Here is a 21,979-nt window from a genome sequence, read left to right as displayed (position 1 = left end):
TAGTCGCTCGTGTTTAGAATTACAATGTTACCTCCCTTATCTGAGGGTTTTATTGTAATTTGATCATATGTCATCAGCTCATTCAGTGCTTTTTTTTCGGCTTTAGTGATGTTGTTTTTACTTGGATATCGTGGTTTCATTTTTTCCAAGTCTTTGGTCACTAAATCAGTGAACACTTCTACTTGAAGGCATACATTCATAAGGGGTGTAAATCTACTGCGCGGTCTTAAGTCTGTGAAGGGACCTTCTACTGATGTATTCACTCGTTCATTGTCATCCAGTAGTGTTGCTAGGTCTTCTAGATGAGTCTGCTCCTGGACTGTCATAGCCCTATATTCTAATTGTCTTTGCTTGTTCTTAATATGAAATTTATGCAAAAGCAATTTCCGTGAAAAGAGGTTTAGATCTTTTATCCAATCAAAGAGTTTGAAATCACTCGAGGGTGAAAATGATAAACCTTTTTCTAGACTAGATATATGTGTGGAAGATAAATCTAGATCTGACAAATTAAATATCTTAAGTTTGTCACTAACTAGTGATATGGTTTCTGTGTCTTTCCTCTCTTTTCTCTTAGTTTTCTTTTTTCCCCTTCTTGTGGATTTAATGATTGTGTTCTTTCTAAAAAAGCGTCTTTATCAGACATCGGCTGTAATCTGGTACTGATGGAAGACTGTGCAGTAACTACTCCCAGCTGTTCACTGCCACCCGAATCAGATTCAGAGTTCTCTATTTCTGAAGAAGAGTAGTTGATGGTTTTGGGTTTTGTTCTACGAGATTGTTTGTAACTATACACTTTGTCTTGGCAATAATCTTGTTTATCCCTCTGATATTTACGATGTTTCCTTTCTTTGATCTCATTTTTATATTTCAATACATCTTTGTGAAGTCTTGACTCTAAATCAATAAATTCAGCATGTGGTTGAAATTTCTCAATCTTTTTTAATTGTAATGTGAGATCACTATCAATTGTAGCCAATCTAGCTTGTTGAGATTCTAGTAATAGTGTAATAAGTTGATTCGAACAATTGGACAAAATATCCTCCCATTTTTTAATGAATTCAGCATCAGCAATATGATATGCCAGTGCTACATTCATTCTTAATCCTCTAGGGATCATATTTTCCCTCTCATAAGTTTGTAAGCTTGTGACTTCCCACCATATCTGAATCTGTTAATAAAATTGGAGTATAGTGTTTTATCAATAGGGAATACACACACTCATGCTGCGATCTATTTATGCAAAGTTTATTGCTGATTGGTGGTTAGTTTGTAATCACATCAGTAATTAACGTATGCTGGGATGGCTATATATATGTGGCTGGTTGTGTAGTCCCGTCATCCACCTGCCCCTGACGAAGCTCCGCCTGGAGAGAAACGCGTAGGGTGTGGGCATAGTGACGTGGTGACGTCACGTAGTGCAGCTGATTCTGCCACAGCCGGTCTATTGCATGAGGTTTTGAGCAGCGCTGTGTACCGCCAAGGAAGCAGAGTTCAAGCTGCTACCAGCTAAGTATTTTGCAGAGATTTGTAGTCATTTCACGGAGTGTTTGGGTGCCAGTTGTGAACTATTCTATTCATATAGCATCTCACTAGATACAGGGACACCCAATACAAGTTGACAGCGATGTTGGAGCTGTGCTGCTTGAAAGCAAGCAGCGTTCATATGGTAGTTTAGCTGCTCAGGGATTCCCCCTAATTACTGTGCATCCTCATTTTTCTGATAAGTATTTTACTTATGTCATTTCTCTGGCGACTTTGGTTTACACGGTCTGCGTTGCTATTATTGCACGGTGGCATAGAGAATATCCATCAATACATGCAATGACATTGTGCTAGTGATTTAATTGTATGGGTGACTTCATCAATACCATCTGTGAGGTGTACATCTTGATTTGATTATATCTAGCAGGAGGATATAACTGTGATTGACACATTGTAGTATTTATACCTCACAGTGTTGCAGAGTCACATCTACTATTATTAGGATACAAGTTGGTTGGAAACAGTAACATCAGCACTACGTGTTAGTTTTAACAATATTTTATTATCACTTTTGACTTTTTCACCTTGGTTTTTCACTATATGTATTTCACTAAAAATGAAAAATTGTTATTGTGATGTGCACCAAAAATGTACCCTTTCTGAATGATCTTGTGACTTTATCACGTCTTCATTCAATCTGTTATAATAGTTAAAATGTGGAATTCATTACCCATGGACTGTGATGGCAGATACAATAGATTTGTTAAAAAAAAGGTTGGACATCTTTTTAGATAGGAAAGGTATACAGGGATAAACAAATAAGTATACATGGGAAGGATGTTGATCCAGGGATTAATCCGATTGCCAATTCTTGGAGTCAGGAAGGAATTCATTTTTCCCCTTATGAGATATCATTGGATGATATGGCTCTGGGGTTTTTTGTTTGCCTTCCTCTGGATCAATAAGTAAGTATAGATACTTTATCCTATAACTGTTGTCTAAATTTAGGAAAAAAAGAATGATGTATATAGCGCTAAAAGGCTGTGAATATATAATAAAGTGTATATAAACATATAAGGTGATACAAAATGTGTGTGACCTTACACACTATACCTTAATAATGTAAGGCTAGGCTGCCGAGTGAAACTAACTCAAAACACAGTTAGTACAAAGCAAAAAACAACAATACAAACCGGTGCCTACAGAGTCCCATATAGGAAAAAAGTTCAGTCCAATGGTAAAGAAGTGTCCAGAAATGTCCAATCTTGCACTTCACGCTCCACAGCAAGATGTTACAAGAAGCATGTGATGCAAAGAGAGAGAAAAATCATAGTGCAACAATGTTACAGTATAAACACATAAGACAAACAGGACAAGACAATACTAGACAAACACAAGCAAGGCTGACAAATAATACAAGAGTTAATTTAATACACAAAAAATATAAAATGAACAAGGCAGATGACGGATCCGGTGGTAAAACCGGAATCCTACTTACAGGACGTTCGATTAATACAGACAGGGGTGTATGGTGAGTGATGCACGGCCGTGGCGTCTGATGGATGCGTGGCGTCCAGGAGTTGCTCCAAACACTGTCCGTAGCTCCGCAACCGGATGTTCGTCACCGGGGGTGGGTCTCAGGCTCTCCAAACGCTGTCTGCCACTCCGTGGCTGGAAATACGTCACCCCCTGAAGTGCGCATGCGCACGAAACGCGTTGGGCAGTTTCTGAGTTTATTTGGACTAAGGCAGAGTACCCACAGGAGTTTGATCGAGGTACAGCAGTAGAAGGGGGTTTCGGCATTTTGACCCGCCCCCGGTGACGTATTTCTGGCCACGGAGTGGCCGACAGCATTTGGAGAGCCCGAGACCCACCCCCGGTGACGCACATCCGGTTGCGGAGCTAGGGACAGTGTTTGGAGCAACTCCTGGATGCCACGCATCCATCAGACGCCACGGCCGTGCATCACTCACCATACACCCCTGTCTGTATTAAACGAACGTCCTGTAAGTAGGATTCCAGTTTTACCACCGGATCCGTCATCTGCCTTGTTCATTTTATATTTTTTGTGTATTAAATTAACTCTTGTATTATTTGTCAGCCTTGCTTGTGTTTGTCTAGTATTGTCTTGCCCTGTTTGTCTTATGTGTTTATACTGTAACATTGTTGCTCTATGATTTTTCTCTTTTCTCTCTCTTTGCATCAGATGCTTCTTGTAACATCTTGCTGTGGAGCGTGAAGTGCAAGATTGGACATTTCTGGACACTTCTTTACCATTGGACTGAACTTTTTTCCTATATGGGACTCTGTAGGCACCGGTTTGTATTGTTGTTTTTTGTTGTCTAAATTTAGCATAGGTTGAACTTGGACGTACGTCTTTTTTCAACCTCATCTACTATGTAACTATCTGACATTGTTGCTGGTTCGGCGATTCTGATTTCTCCAGCGCAGGCTTTGAGGCTGTGTGTTCCTCACGATTGCCAGGCAAAATCTTCTGGTCAACCCAGCCTGGATCCCTGCAGGTGGGCACTGTCTGTGATGCTCTCACAAACTGCAGACAGGGACACTGACATCAGCTACTTCATGCTTTTTATACCTGTTCACTCAGGAATTTTACAGCTGCAGGAAACCTGACACCTCAGTTCAGTCTCCTGCCCTGTAAAGGGAGTTAAACCTTGGACTCCCTTACAAAGGGATATAGGAGTAAACAAAATACCAATACCCTTACAGAGAACGTATATGGCTGATAAAGGGGCAGTAATGGTTAAATCTGGTGTATACATAAACTGATAACCACCACCACAAGAGAGTCGGTACCAAATATGGTGAAGCCTTAGGCTAGGTACGCTGCAGCGCACGCTATGGCGTACACTGCAGGGACAAGAACCGTCCCTCAATGGGGCCGGGCAAGGTACCTACCTTGGCCGCTGTGCGGCCAGATTTTTCTGAAGACAGAAAAACGGTCTTCAGAACTGGCGACGGAGCGTTGGCCAAGTACTGTTCCTGTATCAGCATCCTAACCAGCACCTGGGGATTCTCTCGCTATTATCAGACACCTGAACATCCATTATGTGTTCTTACATAAATAGCCGCTTCAATAGGAGCACACTGGCTTAATTAATTGTGTCCAGAGAGTGGGTGTACCGCCTGTAGAGGATATCACCTTGTTACTCGCCGACATATACTAGGCAAAAACATTATCATTGTTTCCATAAACATTATCACTGTTTCCATGAGCTACTGGTTACATTTGCAGAGGTTATACCCCTCTATACCAGAACTGCACCCCGCTGGCAGTTCACATTGCGAACTCTATGTGGGTATATTGTTAGTCTTGCTATTAATACATTTGAGGATCTGAAAAATGGTGCATAGCTATAATAACATATTTTTTCATGTGATATACACTATATGGGCCATCACATTATCATCGGACGCCTTGAGTAGCATACCAGTCTACTTGAATCATAGTGAGATCCGAGTCATCAATTCCTCATGCCTCCATAAGGCTACACCATATTTGGTACCGACTCCCTTGAGGTGGTGGTTATCAGTTTATATATACACACCAGCCTTAACAATTACTGACCCTTTATCAGCCATATATGTTCTCTATCAGGGTATTGGTATTTTGTTTTCTCCTATATCCCTTATATATATTTTTTGGGGTGGACAACAAGTTAACCTTACTTGGGTATTGTGACGGTGAAGGGCTTAACCAGGCTCACTAATAAAGGTTAAGCCCACTTGGTTACCCCTGATCAGTGTGTTGAGGTCCTAAAGTGTCAGCTCTTGGACCCAGATGTCCTAAATGCATTACTGTGACTGTGTGCAAATTATGCAACATTAAAGATTTGTGTGTTTCGCCTTTCCTGGGGTGCTGGGACAGGGAGATTTCTAGGCTGTAAGTTTCAGGGTGGGTTTGTCAGAGAAAGTCTTTACAGAATGTGTCTATGTATCGGGGTTCTCGGGATTCTGGGATACCCAGGAGTTGGATCCGGGAATCGAGCGAGATTCTCGGATGCAGCCAAGCACATTGCTCCAGTCAAACTCTGACTCTGAAAACGCTATTACGACTCACAGCCAGGATTCCTGCTGAAGTATCTTCCAGACAATGTAAACAGGCATGAAGGGGTTAATGTATACCTGCAACCATACACGGGTCCTTAGTATAAATAGGGGGTCTCTAGTATAAGGAGAGGTGCCTAGATACATGCCCAGGTACCCTGGTATAGGGGTTCAGTGGGTGCTCCAGCTAAATAATAAAGCCGAGAGTGATTTCTTGTGTGAAAAAGGTTTTATAAGTTATTTCTCAAGTGTGCCAAGTATGAGGCTAGTGAGTGTAGGCAACATATACTCTCACTCCATCCCTGACACCAGAACAGGGACTTATATATTTTTATCACACAGAAGACAGGACACGGTATATTTTATTATAGAGTTATATTTTATAGGTATATGTACTGATAACCTGTGAATGAACTGTGGGTTTTCCAAGTCATGGATTCCAAGAGACAAGATGGCTACCTAGCCTGGTGCCTATGTGTTTGTGCGGAGTCCTGACTTGAAAGCTTCAGATATGCCACGGTGTTAGACCAGGAGGGGTACTGCAGTTCTGCTTGAGTACCCGCATGCTGGGCTAACATAGGGCTATCCGGCCACCATTTACCAGATCCCAGACTCTGTGGAGCCTTGACAGTGGGTGGGCTCAGTATGCTAAGAGACAGAGGTGCCAGGTTGGCGCATGCCCCTTTGCAGAATGAGAAAAGGTACCCACCCAGCTTTACAATACCGGCAAATCGTTGATTGGCTGGCAGGGAAATTCCCACGCTCTGATAGGCTGCAGAGGTTTCTGAATGGGACCCTGAAACCCATAAGAAACCTTGCAGCCAATGAGGAGCGCAGATTCCAAACGCCAAACCATCAGCGGCAAATTCAAAGATACTCTGTATTGAATAGACGGAAGCCGGCTTCAAAGATTTTGACTCAAGAATTCTTGTAAGTCGAACTTCTGAAGAACGTAGCGGTCGCGTCTGGCATTGCATGCCGAAATCTGTTCCAGGACTTTCGTGAGTACCTACCGGTCATTGGAAAGGGCTCCTACAAAGGTCATTTTTGAGAATTTCATTTAAAAGACAGGTTTATTCGTTAGCCCCGTTCCCAGTAACTGCGTTAACCCTGTAAATTGTGTTACATTGTGTGTATCTCTTTTCCTGAAATAAATTACAATTTATTTTAACTCCTTGCTTTGCTCAATGATCCCGATATAAAAAGGTGCTGATAAACCTGGTCTCCTGTGACAGGTATATCGGTGGTGAAAGACATGTTCGGTTTACCACACATATTGATATTGATCCAGAGTCCTACTATTGTACTCTCACTAGGATCTCAGCTGCGTCCCTGTTGTTATTTAATACCCAATATTTTAACATTCCTTGTTAATATTAAATTTGTTTTAAACCATACATTAATCATCCAGAGTGTTGGGAGAGTGCTCAAACTATGTTTCTTTTCTTGTTGTTCTAGTGTACGAATCTAAAATAAGTTTATAACCAATCGAAAGCAAAGAAAGAAGCACACTGAAAGCCTCACGCTAATAACAAGAGACACAGAATACTAAATTAGGTATTTACATACCCTTTCCAACTAGAAAACATTAAATTTTACATGTAAATAACACTCCCATTCACTGGACAAGGCTGGCTTCACAAGAATGTTCTTTCAAAATACAACTTCCCCATAAAAAAGTGCTCAGTAGTTCCTGTCTCTAGTTTTTATTGTTTTGAAAATGCATAGAAGTATATATACAATTACAAGTATGGGGAACTTGTTTATTAATAACCTTGAGGTTGACATCGACAGCAAAGTCTCCATCTTGGCTGAACACTAAATTGTGTAAGGTAGCAGAACCAGAGCAGGATGTAATTTCTCTCCAGGAGGACTTGGAGAGACTGGAAACTTAAGCAGGTAAGTGGCAGATGAGGTTTAATACAGATAAATGTAAGGTATTGATGTAGGATAAAGTATCTGTCGTTTAAATTTAGCATAGGTTGAACTTTGTTGATCTGTCTTTTTTCAACCTCATCTGCTACGTACCTATGTAACATATACAAACCATTGCTCCAGGGTCCGCGGTTTGCCGGAGGTGAGGAGATCTGTCCCACCGTACTGGCTTGGTTGGACACATTTCACCATACATACCCCTTGGAACCATTGTACTCCTGCAATGGAGCAACTCATTAATCTACCGCAGTGCCTATCATTTGTTATCATTAGCAAACCATTTTCAACATGAACTTTATTCTTGACTCCATTTATATCTGCACATCAAGGGCTTGTTCACTGCTCACTCTGCAGCACTGATTATGAACTTTCTTGTTCAATCTGTTTTTTAAATAGATATATAGATATATATATAGATAGATAGATATATATATATATATATATATCTATCTATCTATCTATATATCTATATATATATATATATACACATTATTATTTTTTACCACAGGGACCGGAAGTGGGCAGAGCAGGCAGGAAGTTCCCCCCCGGAGGTATCACTGGCTGATCCGCCTTCATTTCCAGCAGTGAACTACACACGGAAGTGATCTGAGCATTGGAGACGCTGAAACGCTGCAGCAGGAGTGGCAGGAGTTGCAAACAGCCACATCAGGTGCACAGTATCAGTCGGACCCACTACTCATGTAGATGACGCCCTTTACAGATTCTCTCCAATGTTTGTGTTATTTTAGCATCCTGTAAGTGTATCTCTTGGGACACTTTCCTTTAAATAAATTTACCCATTTTGTACACAGTTACGCGCTATGGAGCTTGCGCTTTTTTGTGTTGTGTTGTGTGTGTGTGTGTGTGTGTGTGTATGTATATATATGTGTGTGTGTGTGTGTGTGTGTATATATGTGTGTGTGTGTATATATATATATATATATATGTGTGTGTGTGTGTGTGTGTGTGTGTGTGTGTGTGTGTGTGTGTGTGTGTGTGTGTGTGTGTGTGTGTGTGTGTGTGTGTGTGTGTGTGTGTGTGTGTGTGTGTGTGTGTCGACATCAAGGGACAGCACTCAGCTAAGTAGTTGACAAGTTCTTTGTATTAAGAAAGACACCAAAAAAACGACGTTTCGGTCCCCCTGTGGGACCTTTCTCAAGGTGGTGCAATGAATACAGTGCAAAATACATATAAATAGCCCAGAACCCAAGTGCTGCTTAATTAAACCAATCACAGTAAATTAACAACAACTGCCTGTGTAACCTACATGCAACATACCTGCGAGAGAACGGTGGCCCTTTTGAATATATTAAGCCGGTAGATGCTGCAATGTATATAAGCATGCGCAAAAGACTCGGAAGTTAATTGGCTCAGCTTGTTACTCACTGTTGCAATGCAAAGCTGTGAGGTCTGTGAATGCGGCGGCCATCTTGAATAAACTGCGCATGTGCGCATAGTAATACCACATCGTGAGCCGGCACCCAAGTATGTGAACTGTTCTCAAGGAGATCTTGATGGGCAGAACAGCTGGCAGCGAAGCAAATACTGTGGAACACCTAATGTGCTCACCAAGAATGTGCAGAGAAATGTTTGGGAATAAAAATTTATATACAAGGATGATGTGGCTGAATTTGAGTCATCACTTATACACTGATTACATCAAGCATAAGGAACACAATGTCTGTCAGTGTGTGAAACATGTTGCAGTATATAATAGTAATAGTGCAAACCCACAGTCAAAAACTTAATCAAAGGGGATTGTGACGATCATAAAAGCAATGACACAGAACGATATATTGGAAGTAGAACAGTATATGGATGGGTTCTGTGGGACACAATTTGCTGAATAATGTCACTGTATAGTTTCTATACACACGAAGCAAGGAATGCCCGTCAAGTGTACCAAGAAATTCTGAGAGCATATGTCTGCAGCATAAAGCAAAGGTACAAAGAGCAAGCAAGCAAAAGTGCAATGTCCCGACATAATAGTATGCTGATACATATTACAACGTTCAAATAAAAGTAAATAGATATGCAATGCTCGCAGGAATATATATCAGAACTGTAATAGTCCATAGGATATAGTAGTCCGTCAAAGCGCAGATGCTGGACAATATTACTCATCGTCAGGTACAAGTCATTTTTCTTGTTAGGATGCAGCTGGCAGGCTGGCGATCAAGGCAGATGTATACTCGTTATGCTGTGGAAAGACAATTTCATAGTATCAGCAGGCAACGTATTGAGACAGGAAGAAATTTACAGGAAGCAGCTGAGCTTAAAGTCCTCGTTTAAGCCTTGAGGGCTCAGGGTGCCCAAGCTATGAATCAATCTTGCTTCAAGCTGTAGTAATGTTCTGTTGCGGTTACCACCTCTCCCAGATGCCCGTACCTGGGCAATTGGCATGCAACGCAAGGTAGACAGCCCATGCTGCTTCTCTTTAAAATGCCTGGCCACAGATTGATGTATCAAATCCTCCTTATCTTCAGTGTCAGTCAGTGCCTTCTGGATGGCCGACTGATTGAAGCTCAAATCGCTCTTTGAGCATCCTCATGGTCTTGTCCACGTAGTAAAGGCCACATGGGCATCGAATGAAATACACCACTTTTAGATTCGCATTTCAAGAAGTCCTTGATCTTTAGCCGATTGCTATTATGCGGATGTGTGTATGTGTTTTCCAATATCATATATTGGCAGTTTATGCAACCGCGACATTTTAACACGCCCGTTGGTCTAGTCAACCACGTTGGTTTTACTGCATACTGCCTTCGTGAGGTAGTCCCCAAAGTTCCGGCCCCTGCGATAGCAGAATCTGGGTGGTTTGATAACGTTTTTGCCAATAACCTTGTCGTTGGTCAGAATATGACTGTGTTTCTGAATGGTCCTCTTGATGCAACCTGAGGCCATGCTGTAAGTGCTTCTAATGTTAAAATGGTTATCATCTGGGTTTTTTTGTCCTTTGGTGTCAGCAACCTGCTTCTGTTAAAGCTTTTGGCCGTTCCAAGGCCATAGAGACATTATTCTATCTGTATCCCTACAACAGGAACCAATCCTTCATCTCCATGAGTTCTTGGTCCAGCTTTGATGGATCACTGGTAATCCTTATTATTCGCAAAAATTGTGAAAATGGTAGACCTTTCTTCAGTGCCACCGGATGGTGGCTGGTAGCCAGTAGGAGGGTATTCTTGTCTGTGTGATTTTTATAAAGTCTTGTAGCTAGTGCCCCATTGTTCTTGTAGACTATTGTGTCAAGTAAAGGCACCTCTTTTGTACTGAAATTGAGTGAAGCGGATGGTGGAGGGTATTGCGTTAAGTTGATCCACAAACAACAGCAGGACAGTCTCAGAACCATCCCAGACGAGGAACAGGTCATCTATGTAGTGTAGATATTTAGTGATATTGATGCTAAATGCATTATTATTCAGAATAAACTTCTGCTCGTATGAGTCCATAAAAAGGTTGGCATACGAGGGGGCCATGTTCGATCCTATAGCTGTTCCCATCAACTGCACGTAGAACTGATTCTCAAATTTGAAATAATTTTTGTTGAGAATGATATGCATTAATAGTAACAAGAAATTAGGAGGGGGACCCTGATGGTTGATGAATTGTTCAAAGTGACATTTGCTAGCCTCAATGTCTTCATTGTGCTTAATATTTTTATATAGGCTAGCTACGTCCATTGTCACCAGTGTAGTGTCATCTGTTATGTCCGATATGGTGCTTATCTGATTAATAAAATCAGTGGTGTCTTTCACAAAAGACTGCATTCTGGTGACCATAAGCTGTAGAAAATAATCAATGTACTGCGAGATGGAATGTGTCAGTAAGCCTCGTGCCGATATTGTGTTCCTTATGCTTGATGTAATCAGTGTATAAACGACGACTCAAATTCAGCCACGTCATCCTTGTATATACATTTGTATTCTCAAACATTTCTCTGCACATTCTTGGTGAGCACATTAGGTGTTCCGCAGTATTTGCTTCCCCGCCAGCTGTTCTGCCCATCACGATCTCCTTGTGAACAGTTCACATACTTGGGTGCCGGCTCACGATGTGGTATTACTATACGCACATGCGCAGTTTATTCAAGATGGCCGCCGCATTCACAGACCTCACGGCTTTGCATTGCCTCAGTGAGTAACTAGCTAAGCCAATTAAATTCCAAGTCTTTTGCGCATGCTTATATACATTGCAGCACCTACCGGCTTAATATATTCAAAATGGCCACCGTTATCCCGCAGGTATGTTGCATGTAGGTTACACAGGCAGTTGATGTTAATTTACTGTGATTGGTTTAATTAAGCAGCACTTGGGTTGTGGGCTATTTATATGTATTTTGCACTGTATTCATTACACCACCTTGAGAAAGGTCCCACTGGGGGACCGAAACATCGTTTTTTGTGTCTTTCTTAATACAAAGAACTTGTCAACTACTTACCTGAGTGCTATCCCTTGATGTCGTGCTTCAAACAGTATCGTATGGGGTATATATATACACACACACACACACACACACACAGTGGCGTGAAAAAGAAAGTACACCCTCTTTGAATTCTATGGTTTTACATATCAGGACATAATAACAATCATCTGTTCCTTAGCAGGTCTAAAAATTAGGTAAATATAACCTCAGATGAACAACACATGACATATTACACCGTCATGATTTATTTAACAAAAATAAAGCCAAAATGGAGAAGCCATGTGTGAAAAACTAAGTACACCTTTACTGCTTCCATAGGAATTAAGATGCTAAGTAGCAGACAGGTGCTGCTAATCAAATGCCCTTGATTAATTGATCATCAGCAAGTGAGACCACCTCTATAAAAGCTGACGTTTTAGCAGTTTGTTGGTCTGGAGCATTTAGGTGTGTGTTAACAACAATGCCAAGGAGGAAAGACATCAGCAAAGATCTTAAAGAAGCAATAGTTGCTGCCCATCAATCTGGGAAGGGTTATAAGGCCATTTCCAAACAATTTAACGTCCATCATTCTACAGTGAGAAATATTATTCAAAAGTGGAAAACATTCAAGACAGTTGACAATCTTCCCAGGAGTGGACATCCCAGCAAATTCACCCCAAGGTCAGACTGTGCAATGCTCAGAGAAATTGCAAAAAACCCAAGAGTTACATCTCAGACTCTACAGGCCTCAGTTAGCATGTTAAATGTTAAAGTTCATGACAGTACAATTAGAAAAAGATTGAACAAGTATGGTTTGGTTGGAAGGGTTGCCAGGAGAAAGCCTCTTCTCTCTAAAAAGAACATGGCAGCACGGCTTAGGTTTGCAAAGTTGCACCTGAACATATCACAAGACTTCTGGAACAATGTCCTTTGGACAGACGAGACCAAAGTGGAGATGTTTGGCCATAATGCACAGCGCCACGTTTGGCGAAAACCAAACACAGCATATCAGCACAAACCCCTCATACCCACTGTCAAGCACGGTGGTGGAGGGGTGGTGATTTGGGCTTGTTTTGCAGCCACAGGACCTGGGAACCTTGCAGTTATTGAGTTGACCATGAACTCCTCTGTATACCAAAGTATTCTAGAATCAAATGTGAGGCCATCTGTCCGACAGCTAAAGCTTTGCCGAAATTGGGTCATGCAACAGGACAATGATCACAAGCACACCAGCAAATCTACAACAGAATGGCTGAAAAAGAAAAGAATCAATGTGTTTCAATGGCCCAGTCAACGTCCAGACCTCAACCCGATTTAAATGCTGTGGCGGGACCTTAAGAGTGCTGTGCATAAACAAATGCCCACAAACCTCAATGAACTGAAGCAACGTTGTAAAGAAGAGTGTGCCAAAATTCCTCCACAACGATGTGAGAGACTGATAAAGTCATACAGAAAACGATTTCTTCAAGTTATTGCTACTAAAGGTGGTTCTACAAGTTATTGAATCATAAGGTGTATTTGGTTTTTCACACATGGCTTCTCCATTTTGGCCTTATTTTTGTTAAATAAATCATGACACGGTGTAATATGTCATGTGTTGTTGTTCATCTGAAGTTGTATTTACCTAATTTTAAGACCTGCTACAGAACAGATGATTGTTATGTCCTGATATGTAAAACCATGGAATTCAAAGAGGTTGTACTTTCTTTTTCACACCACTGTATATAATATATTTATGTTTTAAGTTATGGTGGGTGAAAAAGGCAACAAGAAACCTCCACCATATTGCATATAGTAAATAAAAAGATCACTTGTGAGCACATTGTATTGTATTGTATTGAATGTCTTTATTTATATAGCAAAAGGCAAAGGTAATGCTGCACACCACAATCCAAAAAACATTAGATACTTGCTGTTACCGGTGCTCCTGGAACAGGGGAGTTCCTGACAATGACAAGCTCCAAAGCAGACAAAAAAGGAGAAGGTTCCAGGGCACTACGGATTTTCAAAAGAATTTATTGAACAGGCACAGCGTTTCAACCACCAAGCGTGGTCTTTCTCAAGTGATCTTCACTTGAGAAAGACCACGCTTGGTGGTTGAAACGTTGTGCCTGTTCAATAAATTCTTTTGAAAATCCGTAGTGCCCTGGAACCTTCTCCCTTTTTGTTTATTTATATAGCGCCATTAATGTATAGCGCTTCACAGTAGTAATACATGTGGTAATCAAATAAATAACAGATAATATAAATAACAGATCATGGGAATAAGTGCTTTAGACATAAAAGTAACATTAAGGAAGAGGAGCCCCTGCCCCGAGGAGCTTACAGTCTAATTGGTAGAGAGAACGTACAGAGACAGTAGGAGGGAGTTCTGGTAAGTGCGTCTGCAGGGGGCCAAGCTTTATGTATCATGTGTTCAGAATATCCACAGTGCTATTCATATGCTTCTTTAAGCAAGTGGATCTTAAAGGTGGATAGAGAGGGTGCTAGTCGGGTACTGAGGGGAAGGGCATTCCAGAGGTGTGGGGCAGTCAGTGAAAAAGGTTTAAGGCGGGAGAGGGCTTTAGATACAAAGGGGGTAGAAAGAAGACATCCTTGAGAAGAACGCAAGAGTCTGGATGGTGCATAACGAGAAATTAGGGCTGAGATGTAAGGAGGGGCAGAAGAGTGTAAAGCTTTAAAAGTGAGGAGAAGAATGGAGTGTGAGATGCGGGATTTGATTGGAAGCCAGGAGAGGGATTTCATGAGGGGAGATGCTGAGACAGATCTAGGAAAGAGTAGAGTGATTCTGGCAGCAGCGTTTAGGATAGATTGTAGGGGAGACAGATGAGAGGCAGGAAGGCCGGACAGCAGGAGGTTACAGTAATCAAGACGGGAGAGAATGAGGGCCTGAGTCAAAGTTTTAGCAGTCGAACAGAGGAAAGGGCGTATCTTTGTTATATTGCGGAGGAAAAAGCAACAGGTTTTAGATATGTTTTGAATGTGAGGGGCGAATGTGAGAGGAGTCGAGTGTGACCCCTAGGCAGCGTGCTTGGGCTACTGGGTGAATGATCGTAGTTCCAACAGTAATGTAGAAGGAGGTAGTAGGGCCAGGTTTGGGAGAAGTATGAGGAGCTTTGTTTTAGCCATGTTGAGTTTAAGGCGGCAGGGGGCCATCCAGGATAATATACACATTCACATGTCTTAGGCAGGTCTACAACCCTGAATTTCACCATTATCCCCAGTATACAGTGCTTCCACTGCAGAAAGAGATTCTGGGAAATGACATGCAAATGAGCACACGTGTCACATTTTGTCTGAAAAACCATTGTTACATGTAGCCCATATAAGCTAATGCTTGCTGTTAACACAGCTTTAAAAGCACAGCATGGGAATCAGATGCAAAGCCAGAGAAACCATTCACAAAAACATGTGTGTGATGCTGGGGATAACGGTGAAAGGCAGGGTTGCAGACCTGCCTAAGACATGTGAATGTGCTCACAAGTGTCATTTTATTTGAATATATGGTACGGTATCGTAATTATATATATATATATATATATATATATATATATATATATATATATATATATATATATATATATATATATATATATACACACTTAGTTAAGTTATGGTGGGTAAGCAAAAAGTGACAAAAACCCTCCACAGTAGAGCATATGGCAAATGGAGAAAATTACTGTGTGCTCATTTGCAGTGTTCGACAAACCTATACATTTGCTCGCCCCGGGCGAGTGGATTTAACCCCCGGGCGAGTAAATATTGGCCCAAGCAGCACACGTTTGGTACTAGGTGGCGAGTAGAATTTTTTGTGTGGCGAGTAGATTTTTTGGTGATTTGTCAACCACTGCTCATTTGCATGTCTTAAACAGGTCTGCAACCCTGCCTTTCAACATTATCACCCAGCATACAGTGCTTCCACTGCAGCAAGGGATTCTGGGAAATGACATGCAAATGAGCACACAGTTCCACCGTTTGCTTCAAAACCATATCACATACATAAACATACAATTAATTTCGGCCAAAACAATGTTGGTATCAGTTTAAAAGAAACAGTTTTTTTTTCAAGGTAAATGATAAGACAAAACCACATCCTTTTATTAGTGAATAGGATCTCAAAAACTAAGGAAATCATATTCACATCAATATCTTAGGACTATCCCCAAAAAGTTTAGTTTGATGCCCAGATTTATTTGGTCAAAGAAGCAGAGATGAACAAAAGTGAAATACAGGCATACCCCGGTTTAAGGACACTCACTTTAAGTACACTCGCGAGTAAGTACATATCGTTCAATAGGCAAACGGCAGCTCACGCATGCGCCTGTCAGCACGTCCTGAACAGCAATACTAGCTCCCAACCTGTACCCAAGCAGGGAGACTATAGAGCCTGTTACAAATGCGTTATTTACATCAGTTTTGCACATATATGACGATTATATGTGCAAACTGATGTAAATAACGCATTTGTACAGTACAGTACAAGCATCGATAAGTGGGAAAAAGGTAGTGCTTCACTTTAAGTACATTTTCACTTTACATACATGCTCCGGTCCCATTGCGTACGTTAGTGCGGGGTATGCCTGTACTTGCAAAAAACATGATACAAAAAGATGCAGGAGCAAAACAAAAAACTGCAACCATTTCATTTAGATTGTAAGTCCCGGCGGAGTCGAGGGTTATTTCCAGGACATACTTGAAAACGACAAGTAACTCTCAATGTATTACTTCCTGGTAAAACAAACATTTTATAAATAAATAAATTCTTCGGGGCAGGGACTCCTTTTCCTAATGTCTACTTTTATGTATGAAGCGCTATTATGTCACGTGTTACTACTACTGTAAAGCACTATGTACATGGATGGCGTTATATAAAGATATACATACATTTAATAAAGGAAATGAAAAAGAAAAAAAAGGATTACACAACTACAGTGGAGCCATGCATAAACAGTTCATACTGCCCGATAAACTCCAAATGTCAAAATACCACAAAATGCCCAATTACTTGTTTTTTTTTAAACAAAATCTATTCCTATATATAAGCTATCTACAACTGAAATACGGTAAACAAATAGACGAATTGTTAAGAACAAATTATTAACCTTAATTAAAAAAATAAGCAGAAAGGCACAATTTCATCAGTTGTATATAAACTACTTAACTAGGGAAAACATAGTTCGAACATAGGGGTAAATTCTTTATACTCCAAAGCGGTCGTTAAGGCACAAAACCCTACTGAAGTCTATGGAGATTTGCGGACGAATCACAACCTTACAATAGCTGGACTAGAAGCGTGGAAGACCATAATGTCCCAAAATACTAAGAGAAATAATTTAACAATGCAGAATTAATAAGTATAGTAAAAGTTCACAACAAAATTTAGGAATTTATCAAGATGACCATACGTGTCTATATTATTACTATAAATACACTTAAAACATACACGTAACCTATAAAAAAGTAATAATCCTGAGTAACAGGTCATTACTGGCCAATAAAGTCCAGGCTGGGTTAAAGGCCAACTCCGCCAATCAAGAGCATGATTGACCAGTAATGTTCTTCTGTGATTATTATATAAATAAACAAGACTGCATCACAAAGGTTTAAAAAAAGATAAACATGTTTATGGGTTATTATGCCCCCTAATAAAAACACAGGGATTATCTGTATGTATAATTCAAAACGAGAGATGATGAGACCCAAAAATAGGCAAAAGGAAATAGGAAATAAGGGGAGGGGGGGAATTAATTAATCCAAAAGATAGTGTATATTTATCATCCCCCCTATGCGCGCGCGCACATACACACACACACACACACACACGCAATACATGCGTATAAACGCACACACACGCAATACATGCGTATAAACGCACACACCCGCATAGATACATTAATGTGTATACACGTACATACATATATACACACACATACCAAAAATAAATACGTGTATAAACGCACATGCATAAATGCATTCATCCGTATACACGGATTTACAAAAAAGGAATAAGAATATACATGCACATTTATAGATACAAGAGTATACACTCACAAATACAAACTTGCGTGTATGTACACAAAAATACATATATGCGTGTACACCCATTTGCACATAAATGCTTGCACGCGCACACAAATGCATACTGTACATGTGTATACAAGCACCTACGCATACACACGCACCCACACACTTACTCAAATACATGCATAAATGTACACACAGAAATACATGTGAATACACGTGCATGCATACACACACGTGTGTGTGTGTGTGTGTGTGTGTGTGTGTGTGTGTGTGTGTGTGTGTGTGTGTGTGTGTGTAAATGCACAGCACAAAGACACAAAATCTAAATGAGTGAGAAAAGTGTAAAGTCTAACAGAGCTGGTTGAGATATGAGCTACCATGATGGCTGATAGGAAGCAATATAGTCAGGGAGGCTGGTTTGTTTACTTACAGCAGGAGCCAGCATCACTTGAGCTACACAACAGCCAAGCACCATCTTCCAGGTTTCTATTTTTAGGATCGGGGGAGGAGGGTAGGTAGAGGAGATGGTGTTGTTGTATTAGAGGAGGAGAAATAAATGGGAGGGGGTTGCAAGAAAAGAAGAAAAAAAAAGGGGGGAAGACCAAGCTTGTCATACCATTCAACAACCCACTTAAAAACGTACTTGCTGCAATGCATTTTTATTTATTTATTTAACCTGCAGCAATACATTAATGAACCCAGGGGTTGATGGACAAGCTTTATGTGAGACGTGCGTCATGTCTCACATAAATGTGTGTTTGTTACATTGATCGACATCCTCCAGCAATAGCAGCTACAACACCCCTTGCCCCTGTATTGCAGGCATCACCTTCAAAAGGACCCACCCCTATCCTGTCCTTTCCCTCCCACTTACCCTATCTGTCCACTTCACATCCCATTTACCAACTATATCTTTATATTATCCATAGGGCAGCAGTTGGTCACCTCTGCATTAACAATCACGTCTCCTACGCATGCAAAAAAAAATAAAAAACAGAATTGAGAAGAAAAAGACAAAATACAAATAAAATATACTGGGAAAGGCACAGACAACCGTGTGGAGGAAGTAGTGGCTGCAGCTCTCCAGCAGCTGAGATGAAGACCCTTCTCTTCTTCCTCCTCCCCTTGCAACAACTGTGGGGGGAGGTCGAGCTGTCTGACTACAGTACAGAATACGCGCGCGTATTGTTGCGTTCAGTTTGACAGACACCCAGCACCATTTGGCATCTTTCGGCGCTCCTCCTGGTGCTTTTAATACATTGCTCTGCACATTGCAGGCACATATTGCAATATGTTATAGGCCATTCCAACACTGAAAAGATGAACTAATGTTTGTGCTCGGGGTGTGAATATTTACACCACCACAAATGCAGTCTGCGTGTGCGCAATCTCTTCTGTGATAACACAAAAAAATATACACACATTTATACCACTCCCTTCCAGACACGTGAGTGTTTTTACTAGTTGACAGCCCTCATATTATTGAAGCCCAATAATAAAAATAAAAAAAAGAATTTAAAAAAAGGCGTAAGGGACAGATAAAGCATCGCAGACAGACAGGCGCCCCCTCCCCTCTCGTCCTTTCCCCGTGTCTCCCTCCCTCCAGGCTGGTTACCTGCAGAGGCGGCGGTAGCAGCAGGGGGCGGGGGGACCACGATTAGCAGCAGCAGCAGCAGCTGGAGGAGGAATGTCTGCTGCTGAGGAAGAGGAGGAGGAGGAGGTGGTGGTGGATGAAGGTGTCTGTGCTGACGGGTTGTTGAGAGGAAAAGGAAGAGGAGGCGGCAGCGGGAAAAAAAATAATAATAATGATGAAGATGAAGGGGGGAGACGGGGAGGTGGTGACTGGGTTTCCCCTCTCTCCTTCCCTCCCCACCGGAACCTGTTTTGTGTTTGTAACCTTACAAGACGCGGCAGACAGACAGGGATATCCCTCCCTCTTCCCTTCTACCAACGACCCTCCTCCCCCTCTTTCCATTCGGGATGCTTTATTTCCAGGATCTCGTTTTATTATTATTTAAGAACTGCATTACTGGGGGGAGAGAGAGAGATTTGCTTCGTTCTTAAACTCTACCATTGGTCGAAGTGTATTTTTATTTAAAAAAAAAACCCTATAGCGGGTGTTTGAATGGAGCATCTCCTGTTCACATGTATGAGGACACCTACCCCCTTACACTATCATATATAGAGTTGATCATGTCGACACTTTTATTTCAAATAATAAATCATAGTTTTTATCATTATTATGATCGATTTTATCTTTTGTACCTTTTTAAATTCAAAGAAAATGTATTCGGATTTCGTAGTTTCAGAAAGATACTGGGTGGATGGGATATTCCGGGTGGTTTGATACTTGTCCAAGAGAAACTAAGCTATTGTTTTTGTTTGTTTTATTGGTGCAACTGAGTTCATGACACAAGATGTATCTGTTGTAGCGCAATATATTTTATAATGCAAAATAAACATAATGGAAAGTAAAAAAACAAACTTCTTAACTGTCTCATTTCAACTATAAATAGCCTCATGAACGTCCATTTAACATCTCAGTATCTACATTGGGCCCAAAATTCCTTACATTTTAATTACAGGGGATAGCATTTTCATTATCATTAAAACCATGTTGGTCTCAATGATGAGGCTGATTATTACTTTATTATGATTTGATATTTGAAACGGTGGCACAAGCTCCCACAAAAATAAGGACTGACTGTCTCTCGCCTCTTCCTATGATTCTCTCATAAACCCCTTCGCTGTCGGGGAAGGGAGTTGCCGAGGCCAGGCACGCATGCTTGCAATGCGCCGTTGACTCCGCCTCTTCACAACCCCGGCAGCGAAGGGGTCAAAATAGCGGCTTCTGCGGGAACGGGGAAAGCCTCCCAGTCTTTGATTTCCCAGACGTGGGGGCGGTGTATTTACGTAGAGAGCCTCTGACGTCAACGTTCATCCCCCCCCTCTTTCCCGCCCTATTCTTGTGATCCTTAATAACGGCTTTGATCTTGGCTGTTCCTGTGCACGAGCTCTCAAAACTTTTTTTTTTTTTAATTTAAAAAGATATCTTTTTTTTTTTTTTTAAATCCAACTACTGCTGTATGTTTCTCAAATTTGGTGTATTTTGTGACGGGGTGTAAAGACAGGGCTGCATTATAGTAGTCCTCAAGAGGTCTGAGCTTGTGTGAGCTTAATGTTATAGACATAAAAATCTACACCATTAATAAATATTAAACGAACTGACCGTTTTACAAAGAGTTTTAGTGCTGAGGATCTCAATTTTTTTCATAGTGGGTAAAAATCGATTAAAGGAGCATGTGTGTGTGTGTTTTTTTTTTTTTTTTTTTTTAACAAATCAGTTCTGTAGTATTATATAATACTGTATGTACAGTACTGTACTTTTTTTTAATTCAACTCAATGCCATTTTTAATAATTTTTAGTATACAGATAATCCTTTGATTTCAATAGCAGGCTTTAGCACACTTTCCTAGCAGTGCAAAATATTTGTAACACATTCCTATTTGTGATAATTTGTTGCCAATACTCCCAGCAGTTTGAGCTGTAAAATGTAACAATAGATAATATTACTCTAGTAATTTAAGAATACATTGTAGCTGCTGAGTCACAAGTACACTGACTAAAGGATTGATTTGAAACTGAAAAGCAGCCATTTAGTCAACCCTGGGAAGCAGGATTTTGCTGATTGATCACAGGAGTACATATCCATCACCAGTTTAGGTAATTCATTTTCAATAAAAGTAATCAAAGGCAGCATATATGAATTTAATATGCAATTAGACATGTGAAAGCGGCATTGGCTGACCATGGTATTGTAAATACAGTGCAAAAATAAATAAATGCAGGAAATCATAGAGAATTATGGTTTACAAAGGAAGAGGTAAAGATAAGGATGAGCGATTCGGCAACTGCTCCCCTACCGAATGCTTTGCCCACCCATTTGTGCTGCTGGGTCCTGGGTGCCTCCCGCAACAATTTTAGCCCACTAACGGTATTGGCGTAGCTGCACTCATGCAGGGGTGTCGGATTTGCCTAACCACACCCTGCTACCTTGGTGTTCACGC

General features: G+C 40.9%; 1 protein-coding gene across 2 annotated transcripts in view; it reads right to left on the bottom strand.

Moving 5' to 3' along the window:
* AKT3 (AKT serine/threonine kinase 3) overlaps positions 1–19,870 on the bottom strand; it is a 642,459-nt gene extending 622,589 nt beyond the window's left edge. The window contains exon 1 of one of the 2 annotated variants that reach the window (XM_075596830.1): positions 19,527–19,870. The gene's annotated coding sequence lies outside the window, so the exon portion shown is untranslated. Of the gene's footprint in view, positions 1–18,341; positions 18,752–19,526 lie in introns of those variants that run through there. The other variant, XM_075596831.1, reaches the window with a different exon arrangement.
* Positions 19,871–21,979: the final 2,109 nt, after the last annotated feature.

The sequence above is a fragment of the Ascaphus truei genome, chromosome 4 (genome assembly GCF_040206685.1).
Source record: "Ascaphus truei isolate aAscTru1 chromosome 4, aAscTru1.hap1, whole genome shotgun sequence".
Classification (NCBI taxonomy): Eukaryota; Metazoa; Chordata; class Amphibia; order Anura; family Ascaphidae; genus Ascaphus; species Ascaphus truei.
The sequence above is the reverse complement of the archived record's forward strand: the minus strand, read 5'-3'. Positions and strand labels throughout refer to the sequence as shown.